The sequence below is a fragment of the Molossus molossus genome, unplaced genomic scaffold (genome assembly GCF_014108415.1).
Source record: "Molossus molossus isolate mMolMol1 unplaced genomic scaffold, mMolMol1.p scaffold_m16_p_2, whole genome shotgun sequence".
Classification (NCBI taxonomy): domain Eukaryota; kingdom Metazoa; phylum Chordata; class Mammalia; order Chiroptera; family Molossidae; genus Molossus; species Molossus molossus.
Window position 1 is genome coordinate 70,944,034 of NW_023425355.1, and position 13,671 is coordinate 70,957,704.

At 39.0% G+C, this 13,671-nt stretch overlaps 2 pseudogenes; both read left to right on the forward strand.

The window, feature by feature from the left end:
* Nucleotides 1-868: 868 nt before the first annotated feature.
* LOC118635344 lies at nt 869-1,263 on the forward strand (annotated as a pseudogene).
* Nucleotides 1,264-7,782: 6,519 nt separating this feature from the next.
* LOC118636473 lies at nt 7,783-8,377 on the forward strand (annotated as a pseudogene).
* Nucleotides 8,378-13,671: the final 5,294 nt, after the last annotated feature.

The window sequence follows — 13,671 nt, forward strand, 5'->3', positions numbered from 1 at the left end:
TTATACAACTTTTATCCTGAATTGTTCAGACCAGCCAGAGGGTCTTTCTTGAGTGCCAGTTCAGTGGTTCTTAATCAGGATTGACTTTGCCTCACTAGGTGATATTTGACAATGGCAATGTCTATAGACATCATTAGTTGTCACAACTGTGGGAGAGGTGCTACTGACATCTAGTGGGTAGAGGCCAGAGATACTACTAAATATCCATACACCTCTTCCCCACATGTAACAAAGAATGATCCACTGCAAATTTCAATAGAATCAGGGTTGAGATCCCTCCCCTGGTTGAAGCCTGGACTAGAATTTGTAGGAAAAGTACATAGCTCATTCAACACCTCCAAAATCAAATTACTCCAACCCCACGACTCCAATGTTCCCAGAGCTATCAGATTACCTGACACATGGTGTGGTATCAAAGAGGAAAAAGTTATTAAAATACTCCTTTTTTTCCCCAAATACGTATCTATATGAGTCCTGATTCTCTTCACAAACTGTAACCAAAACAACATATGGCAGCCAACTGAACATAGAAGCAGATATGAGAAATGACCTTTTGTTATACCAGACATTAAAGAGATTTTCAAAAATGTAAAACAATACCACTTTTCTCACTTTTTTGTTTTGAAAAATGCAAGCTTTTTAAAAATTTATTTTACCAGTTTTGAGAAACAGCTATATTAGATAGGAAATTAAAATTGCAAATGGGACACAGCCTTCAGCACCTACCTAAATTATTATCATATCTACAAATTATTATTGCAGAAAGAAATATATTCTAAGTAAGAAGCTAGCTGACTCCCACTCTGACCGGGTGGGACAGCCACCTTCTGGCAGATCTCAGAGGCCTCTGCGGGGGAGGGGCAGGAAGATGGAGGAGGTGGTCGTGAACAGGGATAAGTGTGGGGAGCAGCGTCTCCTGTAGCTGCCCCTGTTCCTCATCTGGGTCATCATGAAGAGCTCCCCGGAGGTGTCCAGCATCAACAAGGAGGCCCTTGTGCTCACGGCCAAGGCTACAGAACTCTTTGTTCAGTATCTAGCCACCTATTCCTACAAACATGGCCGTGGAAAAAAAAAAGAAAGCACTTACTTACAATGATTTATCAAAAGCTGCAGAGGAATCGGAAACTACAGTTTCCTGCAGATATATTACCAAAGAATATATTAGCTAGTAAATATCTGAAAATGCTTAAGGAGAAGAAGGAAGAAGAGGAAGAGGAGGAGAAAGATGATGATGATGAAAGTGATGATGAAACAGAATTCTAAACACAAGATAAAATGCTTTAAAAGTCAGCCTGGTGAGGACCCTCTTGGATTAACAAAATAACGTGTAACTTTAGTCTCCACCTTCCAGAGACTTCGAAGACTTGTATTCTTTCCTGGCTGAGATGAAGGACCTGATGCACCTACACCATAAATAGCCAAAAGGAAAGTTGTCAGGCCCACAGTTTAGTTGGAGGGCATCAAGCAAGAGCCTGTCCACTAACAACATTTCTGCTTAACTTTCATTTACAGGTGGAGCTAGGAGAGCTTTTAAACATCAGTGATGTAGGAACAGCTTCCAGTTTTAGCTCTGCATGTAGTTTGTTACATTTTGTTACACTGCATGTAGAATGCTAGTTACATTTGCGTTTTTATATTTCAAAACAAAATTTGTTTGAATATTTGTCCAAATGGTGCATTTTTAACTGTAAAGACAAAAAAATTTTATTTATTTATTTATTTATTTATTTATTTATTTATTTTTATCCTCACCCGAGGACATTTTTCCATTTTTTGTACAGATAGAGTGGGAGGGAGAGAGAGGAAGGGAGAGAGAGAGAGAGAAACATCGACATGAAGGGACACATCGAGTGGCTGCCACCCGCACGACCAACCAGGGCCGGGGACAAACTGCAACCGAAGTACGTGCCCTTAGCGGGAACCGAACCCGGGTCTCTCCGAACCGCAGGCCGACACTCTAACCGCTGAGCCAAACTGGCCAGGGCAAGACAAAAAATTTTTAATTAAAATTTGTATGTATTTTTATAGTAAAAACAAACAAACAAAAAAGAAGCTAGCTGACTTTTATCACTTGCTTTCTAGGGATACACACAACTGAAGTGAGAATATGAGGACGCCTGAAAAATGTATAACTGGAACTGTTTTGGATCAAAACAGAAGAGTATTCCCATAGAAAAGTTTAAAAGATTTTCATGAAGGGAATTGAAGAATAGTAAGGTAAATATGTAAGAATGAGTGGAAATTTGAAGGAGAAAATGGGGTAAGGCTAGAAAATGAATTGAAGCTGTATCTTAGTCTACTGATGAAACTGGAGCCAGAGTGAAAATTAACCAATGGAAAACTATTCAAATGCACATTAACAGGAGAATAGATAAATTGTGTTTTACTCATACAACGAAATGTTATTAAGCAATAGAAAAAAAATGGACTGCTGATACACACAGAATATTAGATGAATCTTAACATTATGATGGATGAAAAAAGCCAGACACAAAAGAATATATACCGTATGATTCCATTTATATACCATATGATTCCATTTATATAAAGTTAAAGAACAGGTAAAAATAATCAATGGTGATATATTTCACCATGAGCAAGTGGAGAGTGATTGGAAGGAGGTACACAGGGACTTTCTGGGATTACTAATAGCAACATGGGTGTATACATTTTTTCAAAAGATAAAACTGTACACTTAAGACCTGTGCCTTATCAAAATACCAACAACATATTTCACAGAACCAGAACAAACACTCTAAAAGTTTATATGGAACCAAAAAAGACCCCAAATAGCCACAGCAATCTTGAAAAAGAACAAAGTAGGAGGAATCACATTACCAGATACCAGGTTATACTACAAAGCCACTGTAATCAAAACAGCTTGGTACTGGCACAAGAAGAGGCAGATAGATCAATGGAACAAAATAGAGAACCCAAAAATTGACCCAAGACAATATGCTCAATTAATATTTGACAAAGGTGGCAAATTCATACAGTGGAGTCAAGACAGTCTCTTCAATAAGTGATGTTGGGACACAACCACATCAAAGTTACAACTAAACTACAGAACAACCATTATTCAAAACTGCCTGAAATCAAGCTGAATGGAATTCCTACAACTACAAAATTAAAGAAGCAGCCACATCAAGACTGGTAGGAGGGGCAGAGGTGGAGGGGCTGGTCCCACACCCATGTGTGGTGGATAAAATTCAGGAGGCTACTTCAGCTGGGAAGGTCCTCCCTGAGGACTGAGGGGTACCTGTCCCACACCAGATGCCCCACTCAGAGTTCCAGTGCCAGGAAGAGAAGTACTCATAACTTCTGGCTGGAAAAACCAGCGGGAACTGAGGCTCAGGGTGGCTGAGGCGGCTGGAGCCCCAGGCAGCTCCTCTTAAAGGGCTCGCGCATGGACTTACCGGGCTCACTCCCTCTAAGCTTGGAGGGGAGGCAGCTCAAAGGGTGCTGGAGACATACAGGGGAAAACTGAGCTGTTTGGAATTGGAGCAAGGGCTGGAGAGGGGGCTTTGTTCCTTTGGTGAGCCCTTCCCTGGGACAGCCGCCATATCTGGGACTCCAGCAACCTGGCTCACACTAGTTGCCCCACCGTGGTGATTCCCTGAGGCCCCGCCCCACCCAAGTTTCAGGCCCACCCAAGCTGTTGCTAGTTGCTTAACCATAGGATTGGTCTGTCTTGGGTCCTGCTTCAGGTTTTCCTAAATTCTGTCAAACAAGCAGCATCTGGTCTCAGATAGCCCCATAACTCTCATTAATACACAGAAACAAACACAGAGAGGCAGCCAAAATGAGGAGACAAAGAAAGAGGTCCCAAATGAAAGAACAGAACAAAACCCCAGGAAAAGAACTAAGTGAAATGGAGATAAGCAACCTAACAGATGCTGAGTTCAAAATATTGCTTATAAGGATGCTCAATGATTTTAGTGAGAACCTCAGCTAACTTAGGGCCTCAAGAGCATAAAAAAGGACCAGTCAGAAATGAAGGATGCACAGTCAGAAATGAAGGAGGCAGTAAGTGAAATAAAGAATAATTTATACAGATTCAATAGTAGAGGAGGTAAAGCCAAGAAGCAAACTATCGATTTGGAATATAATGAAGCAAAAACACCCAATCAGAACAGCAAAAAGTGTTGTGGCGCGAGAGAACCGAGAGACCACCAGAGCCAAATTAAAGCCAAATAGAGAGCAAAGCCGGCCAGCGACTGATCCCCAGTTCTCGGAGATCAGCCCCAACTTTCAGTTGATTTTTTATTTTATAGGGGGTTTCTTACAAACTTCTGCAGCTGGCATTTCTTGTTGGCCTTGGGGAAGAGGAAGCAAGCAAGTACAGAAGCGGAGGTAATTAGCAATGGGCAGGAGGAAACGGAGGTGGGAGGGAGCTGAGGGGAAAGGGAACTGGGTGAACTGGGTCAGCATACATCTATCCTGCTATTCATTCTATTATCTAAGTTCTAAAAACTAACAAATTTGCTTAGAGGACACATTCATTTAGAGGAGTATCAGGCCAGCTGGTACTTCCTCAGGTTGCCTCGGAAAGCTTCATATTTGGCCTTTTGTTTATTCAATCAGGACAAAGTGATAGGAGCAGGCTAGTACAAAAGAAAAAAGAACACTCCCCCCCCCAAAAAAAAAAAAATGAGGATAGTGTAAGGAGCCTCTGGGACAACTTCAAACGTGCCAACATTTGCATCTTGGGGGTGCCAGATGGAGAAGAGAGAGAACAAGAAATCAAAAACCTATTTGAAACAATAATGGCAGAAAACTTCCCTAACTTGGTGAAGGAAGCAGACATACATGTCCAGGAAGCACAGAGAGTTGCAAACAAGATGAACCCCAAGAGGCCCATACCAAGACACATCGTCATCAAAATGCAAAAGGTTCAAGACAAAGAGAATCTTAAAAGCAGCAAGAGAGAAGCAGTTTGTTACCTACAAGGGAATTCCCATAAGACTGTCAGCTGATTTCTCAAAAGAAACTTTGCAGGCCAGAAGGGAGTGGCAAGAAATATTCAGAGTGATAAAGAGCAAGAACCTACAACCAAGGTTACTCTATCCTGCAAAGCTGTCATTTAGAATCAATGGCCATATAAAGAGTTTCCCAGACAAGAAAAAGTTAAAGGAGTTCATCACCACCAAACTGTTATTATATGGAATGATGAAGGTTCTTTTTGAAGAAAAAGATAAAATATATGAACAAACAAAATGGCAATGAATACATATCTATCGACAATTGAATCTGCAAACAAAATGAACAGAAAATGAGACAAAATGAAACAAAATGAGAACAGAAACATTCTCATAGATACAGAGAACATTTTGTTGGTTGCCAGATGGGAGGGGGTTTGGGGGAATGGGTGAAAAAGGTGAAAGGATTAAGAAGTAGAAATTGGTTGGTAGACTGACAAACCTCAAAGGGAAGGGGGTTGGGCGGTGGGAAGAATTAACCCAAACAACTTATATGCATAACCAATAAACACAGACAACAGTGTGCGAAAAGGTGGGAGGGGGGCGAGAGTGGGGAGGAGGGGGTCAATGGGGGAAAAAATGAGGAACATCTGTAATACATTCAACAATAAAGATTAAAAAAAATAAAGAATACCTTCTTGAAAAAAAATGATGTTGGGAAAATTGGAGAGTTACATGCAAAAAAAATGAAACTATACCATCAACTTACACCACACACAAAAACAAACTCAAAATGGATAAAAAAACTTAAATGTGACTCATGAATTCATAAAAATTCTAGAAGAAAATGTAGGCAACAAAATTTCAGACATCATACGCAGCAGAATTTTTACTGATACAAGACCTAAGGCAAGAGAAACAAAGGAAAAAATGAACACATGGGACTACATCAAACTCCAAAGCTTTTGCACAGCAAAAGAAACGACCATCAAAATGGAAAGGAAACCCACTATATGGGAGACCATAATTGCCAAAGAAATATCATATAAGGGGTTAATTTCCAAAATATATAAAGTACTCATACAACTCAACAAAATGAAGACAAAGAATCCAATTAAAAATGGACATAGGAACTAAATAGACACCGCTCCAAAAAAAACATACAAATGGCCAAGAGACATATGAAGAAATGCTCAACATCACTAATCAGAGAGATGCAAATTAAAACAACTATGAGGTATCACTTCACACCTCCTAGAATGGCCGCCATTAACAAATCATCATACAAGTGTTGGCGAGCATGTGGAGAAAAGGGGACTCTAGTACACTTCTGGTGGGAATGCAGACTGGTGCAGCCTTTGTGGAAAACACTATGGTGTTACCTCCAAAAATTAAAAATTGAACTTCCATTTGACCCAGTGATCCGACTTCTAGGAATCTATCCTAAGAAGCCTGAAACACCAATTAGAAAGAATGTATGTACCCCTATGTTCATAGCAGCACTATTTACAATAGATCTGAAAACAGCCCAAATGTCCATCAGTAGAAGAATGGATAAAAAAGCTGTGGCACATGTACACAGTGGAGTACTATACAGCTGTGAGAATGAAAGGTCTCTTATCTTTTGAGATGACATGGAGGGACCCGGAGAGTGTTATGCTAAGTGAAACAAGCCAGGCAGAGAAAGACAAATATCCCATTATCTCACTTATTTGTGGAATATAATGAACTAAAGAAACTGATGAACGAAATTGACTCAGAGACATAGAGGTAGGGTATACAGACTGACAAACCTCAGAAGAGGGGATGTTGGGGGGAAGAGATAAACCACAGAACTTATATGCATGTACACGTAACCAATGGACATCGAAAACAAAGCTGGGGATGGGGCGGGGTGGGGTGGGGAGGAGGGTGTCAATAGGGGGAAAAGGAGAAGCATCCGTAACAAAAACAAATTAATAAAAATAATTTCAAAAAAATCTGTGCCTTTAATTGAATTAACTTGTACCTCAATAAGAAATTACAGTAAATTAATGAACCAATAGACCAATTGTGATTTCAAAAGAATCCGTTTGTTATTGATTTTACCTAAGGTGCTTGTTTCCTTCCAACTGAAAAGGTTGAAGCAAGGCTATCACCACCTGTGGTCTGTTCTGGTGCACCCGAGACAATCCCTCTCACCCCAGAGTATTTCTACCCTTACATGTATGTGCCCCTGTGTCCTAACATGGAGCTTCATGTGATTTCTCACTCTCAGAGTATAGAGAGAGTCAGGATGGGGAAAAAGACTCAGTTCAGCATCCCAAATCATCTACTTCTCCCCACCTCCATTACTTTATCTGGAGTAAACTAGGAGCCTCCTGTGTGGAGTTATTGTTTCCCACTCTGCTCTTCTACAATCTTTTGTCTACACAGCAACTGTGTCAATAAAATGATGCCATTTCCCTGCTCAGACCTTTCAATGGCTTCCCACAACTTTCAGAAAGAAGTCCAAGTTCTTTCCTTTCTTTTACAAAGCCTCACGTGAACTGTCCCTGCCTTTCTCACCATCTACTCTGCCACTAATTATTGTATTCAGGCTACTTTGGGCCTACTTTCAGGTCAAAAGCACCAAACGTTTTTTTGCTCTGGGCACCCATGTAGGCTCTTTCTTCTGCCTACAAAATTCTTCTCTGTCCTTCTTCAACTGAATAACTCTCATACATTCTAAAAATCTGCTGGAATGTCACTTTCATAGAAAGGCCTTCCCTGATTCTCCTGTCTATTAGGTTATCCTGTTATTCATTCTTTATAGCACATCATGTTGTTTATTTTTTTTTCCAAGAAACTTCTCATGATTTAAAGTTATATACTTATGCTCTTTGCTGCATCTACTGTGAGAATGAAGCCCATTCTCAGAAATTTGACTGTGAACATCCCAGAAAATGTGGACATCACTCTGAAGGAACGCACAGTTTTTGAGAAGGGCCACAGAGGCACCCTGCGGAGGGATTTCAACATCATCAATGTAGAACTGTCTTCTTGGAAAGAAAAAGAAGAGGCTCCGGGTTGACAAATGGTGGGGAAATAGAAAGAAACTGGCTACAACTCACACCATCTACAGTCACATACAGAACATGATCAAGGGTGTTACACTGGGCTTCCATTACAAGATGAGGTCTGTGTACACTCACTTTCCCATCAACATCATTATTCAGGAGAATGGTTCTCTTGTTGAAATCAGAAATTTCTTGGGCAAAAAATACATCCACAGAGTTCAGATGAGATCAGGTGTTGCTTATTCAGTATCTGAAGCCCAGCAAGATGAGTTAATTCTTGAAGGAAATGACATTGAACTTGTATCAAATTCAGCTGCTTTGATTCAGCAAGCCACAACAGTTAAAAACAAGGATATCAGAAAAAATTTGGATGGTATCTGTGTTTCTGAAGAAGGAACAGTATAGCAGGCTGATGAATAAGATCTAAGTTGTCCATCTATAAAAACACCAAGATACCAAATGATTTTCACACTTATTTGTGATATTTTAAAGATGCAATAAAAGCCTCATATTGATTTGGGGGGAAAATAAAGTTATATACTTATTACTTTGTTCATTTGTTTATTGTCTGTACTCCCTGCTAGAATGATGTTTCTCCAGGGTCTAGCACTCACTTAGGAAATAAACATCTAGTGAGTGAATTAATGAATACTCTTATCCTGCTAACTACCTTGAGAGAGTTTTGTAATTAGTACTTTGGAGGATGCTATGAAGACTGGCCTAACGAAAGAGACAAGGGAACTCTGATAAAATAGAGAGAAGAGCAATAGTGTAATAATGAAAGACATCTGTTGTTTTAAGAAGTGCCCCAGGTGAGGCTGAGGCAGATGGGCCCCAAATGGGACTCATGCTTTAGTTAGTGCTACAAATACATAACTGGCACTGGGTACTGGGAATATAATAGGGAACACGAAAAACAGTTCTGCCGTCACAGTGTTCACATTCTAGTGGAGCAAATGACTCTTGAAATATAATGTCAAGGCTGTAGTGATGCTCCAGAACTTGAGCTGTAGCAGTGGCTCTACCTAATTTATCTCCACTCCCACCATTAGAAACCTACCAAGTACCAAGATGTACCACCCTGATCTGATCACATTGCTTCTCTCTGCCTTCTCACTATTTTAAACTAAATCCTGATTAGGTCATTGCCCTTTTTATTTTTACTGTGTTTCCCAAACATGGCTTCACAATGGAATTATTTGGGGAGTTTTAAAAATGACTGACGCCCTGGGTTTTCCTCTTCAAAACATTCAGTTTTGATTGTTCCAGTGTGTGGTCCAGGCATGTGGAATTTTTTTTAGGTTCCCAAGGTGATTCTAATTGTGTTATCAAGGTTGAGATGCTTCATTAGAAAGAATACTGCCAGACATACTAAGGCTTGGACACCTGTGATTATTTACACATCCTTACCCTTGACTGAACGCTTCAACGCCAACCAGAGGTTCTAAATGTGCGGTCCTCTAGGTGCCTGAATCTGCTGGGAAGCTTGTTAAATGCAGACTTCTGGATTCTACACCCAGAGTTTTGAGATGAAGCCCATGGATCTGCACTGAAACAGGCATCCTCCATGGCTCTTTGAAACACTACAATCTGAGATCCATGGGTCCTAGTGATGGGACACTACCAACAAATAGGGGTACAGAACCTTGTTCTAGGTGATGCAGTTGATTACAAAAAGAAAGAATAAATCAAGGAGCTCACAGCCTAATAGACTGTTTGAATATCAGCAATTTCATATTTTCTACCTAAATATCTCTGCTATGTCATCCCCTGTATTATACATTAATGTTCAGATATTTGTGTCCAGCTTTCCCCTCCCCTACAATGCTGTAATGCAAAAATACTCAAGAAAATATAAGCAAATAGAATTCAGCAATATATAACAATTCTATGTTATAACCAAATGAGTTTTATTCCAGAGATGCAATGCTGAGCCAATGGTTTTTTGTAAAATGAATCAGTAGAATCCACTATAATAATCCAAACTTATTTATAATTTTCTTGAGTATTTTTGCATTTAAATTCATGAGGGATATTAGTCTGTAGTTTTTGTTTCTGTAATGTCTTTGTCACTTTTATTCTTTTATCCTCACCCGAGGACATTTTTGCACTTATCTTCAGACAGAGAAGGAGGGAGAAAGGGAGGAAAAGAGAGAGAGAAACATCTATGTGAGAGAGACACATCGAATGGCTGCCACCCACAAGACCCCAACCGGGCCGGGGACAAACTGCAACCGAGGTACATGCCCTTAGCAGGAACCGAACTCGGGACTCTCTGGTCTGCAGGCCCAGGGCTTGTTTTGATATTTGACTAGAACTGGCCCCATAAAATAAGTTGAAAAGTGTTCCCTCTTCTATTTTCTGGAATATGTGGTAGATTATTATTGTTAATTGTTCATTAAATGTTTGGTAAAATATTTTAGTGAAATCATCTGGGCCAAGAGGTGTCTTTTTAGGGAGATTTAAAGTTAAAATGTCAATTTTCTTCTTTGTGATATTGCTATTCAAATGATTTATTTCATATTGAGTGAGTTTTGGTTGTTTGTGCTTTTCAAGGAATTGGTCCATTTTATCAAGGTTGTCAAATTTCTGTGTGTAGTTATTTTTAGTATTCTCTTATTATCCTATTTTAAATTTTTTATTAATTTGTTGTTTTACAAATATTCCTCCTTTTTGTAGTGATATCCTGTTTCATTCCTGATATTAGTAATTTGTCATTTCTCTTTTTATAGTATGGCTAGAAATTTGTTAATCAACAGTTTTTCAAAGAACTGATTTCTTCATTCAATCATTTTCTGTAATTTTTTTTCTTCTATTTTTAGTTTCATTGATTTCTTTATTATTGCCATCCTTCTCTTTGCTTTGGGTTTATTTTGCTCTTTTCTTCTGGGTTCTTCAAGCAGAAGCTTAGATTATTGATTTGATAGTTTTATCCTAAGCAAACAAAAACACTATTTCGAAAAGATATATCACCTCTATGTCCATTGCAGCATTGTTTACGATACTTTTCTTCTTTTCTAATGTAAGCATTTAGTGCCATAAATTTCCCCCTTAACACTGCTTTAGTTGGTTCTCAAAAATCATGATATATTATATTTTCATTTTTATTTATTTCAATGTATTTTTAATTTCCCCTGAGACTTCTTTGATCTATGGATTATTTAGAAGTGTGGTGTGTAGTTTCCAAGTGTTCAGAAAATTTTCTGTTACTTTCTCTTATTAATTTCTAGTTTGATTCGGTTGTGATCAGATAACAAACTCCCTATGCTTTCAATTCTTTTAAATTAGTTGAGGTTCATTTTCTGGCCCAAGGTATGGTCTATCTCGGGGTTATATTCCATGAGTGCTTGAAAAGAATGTACGTTCTGCTGTCATTGCATGGAGCATTCTATAAATGTTGATTAGATCCTTCGGTTGATGGTATGCTTTGCTGATATTCTGCCTATTTGTTCTACCAATTGTTGAGAAAGTAGTGTTGACATTTCAACTATAAATGTAGATCTGATTTTTCTTTTTGTTCTATCATAGTTTGCTTTAAAAATTTCTCAGCTTTGCCATTTTGTGCATACACATTTAAGATTCTTAGCAAAGCCCTGGCTGGTGTGGTTCAGGGGTTAGAGCATTGGCCAGGCACCCAAGGGTCGCAGGTTTCATTCCTGGTGAAGAGCAGTTTCCTGGGTTGCAGGTTTGATTCCCAGCCCCAGTCGGGGTGTGTGAGGGAGACAACCAGTCAATGTGTCTCTCTCACATTCTTTCTCTCTCTCTTTCCCTCTACCCCCCTTCCACTCCCCCTTAAAAATGATTCTTAGCAAATTCGCTCTTTTATCATTATGTAATGACCCTCTGACCCTGAAACATTTCTATTTTATTGCTTCTGTCTTCCTATAGATTATTTGAACATTTTTTAGAATTCTATTTTGAGTTATAGATAACTTACCTTTTCCAACAGCATGAATGGACCCAGAGAGTGTTATGCTAAGTGAAATAAGCCAGCTGGAGAAAGACAAATACCATGATTTCACTTATATGTGGAATCTAATGAAAAAAATAAGCTGACAAACAAAATAGAAACAGACCCATAGATACAGAGAATAGATGGCCAGCTGTCACAGGGGAGGGGTTGAGGGACTGGGTGAAAACGTGAAGGGATTAAGCAAATAACAGACAACAGTGTGGTGATTACCAGAGGGAAGAGAAATGGGGGGAGGTAGGAGAGGGTAAACGGGAGATAAATGGTGATGAAAGGAGACTTGACTTCCTGTAGTGAACACACAATACAATATATAGTTGATGTATTATAGAATTGTATACCTGAAACCTATAAAATTTTATTAACCAATGTCACCCCAATAAATTCAATTTCAAAAAGTGGGTTTTTAAAGTATATCTCTTCATACAGCTTTTTAGTAGCTGCTCTAGGTATTACACCATGTATTTGTACATAATTTATTATAGTCTACTAGTATCATAATTTTAACAGTTCAGGTGAGTATAGAAACTTTATCTCCTTTATGTCCTTTTTGTGTTCCCCCATTTATCATATAATTGTCTTAAGTAATTGACAACAAGTTCAAGGTAATGTTATAATTTTTGTTTCAATCATCAAACAATTTAGAAAACAAAAAAAAAGAGATTAATTTTTTTGTATTTACCCATATTTTTGTTCATTCTCTTATTCTTCCTTCCTGATAATCTGATACTCCTTTTATTATTTCCTGCTTATTTACGCTCCCCGAATGGATATCTCTCCATAATTGTAATGAGCCACCTTAGATGTCAATGGAGCCCAAGTGGAGAGAACTTAGACTTCTACCTCTACCTGTCAGTAAGGAATCAGTGTCCTCTCCTGACAGATAAAAACAGCTAAAATAGAAAGTTTAAATAAGAGCCAGAGTCTTGCAACACAATACAAAATGTTCTGGCTCCTCACATGGTCTCCAGTAAAATATTTTTGGTTGGGAAAGGTTCAAACACCTTGTTACTGCTCTGCCATAGCCTTCATTGATGTTGGAGAAATGTGGATGATGTGAGGTGACCTATTTTTCACTGGGCAATAGTAAAGTCATGACTCTTCACTAGGCTTTCTCTGATCCCACCCTAGAAGGAGGATCAGAACACCTTGCTATAGCCCGTTGCATTTGGACATCTAGGTTCCACACTAGGACTTCACTAGCATGATTGGGTTGGGGAACAATATTTTCTGTGGGGTTTGACTGGAGTAGAGCAGTTATTGTCTGAAAGGTTTCTGCCTTGTTAGGCTGCCCCTCTCTATGTCATTTGGCTAGAGAGAGCAGGTTTTCATTTGGGCTCTTCTGTCTGTGCCTTTTGACATTTTGGGATAGAGAAAGCAAAAGAAAACAGAAAATGCACCATTGTTTGGTTCCTTGGGTCTAGGGGTTCCTACTCCATCTGCCTTTTTTTTTTTTTTTTTTTTTTTCATCCTTCAGTGTCTTCTGGGTTTGTTTTATAGATAATCTCTAGAGTTTTATGTGTACTTAGTGGAAGGGATATGGGAAAGCATATCTACTCCATCTTACTAAAAATGGAAGGCCCCAAATGTTTTTGAAATTCAGATTTGGGGGGATGTTAAGGTGGAAATGTGATACACAGTGGTTCTTGAACTTGAATATGCATCAGAATTGCCAAGAGAGCTTATTAAAGTACAGTTGGTGGGTGTATCCCCCAGATAGTCTCCTTGAATAAATGTGGGGTAG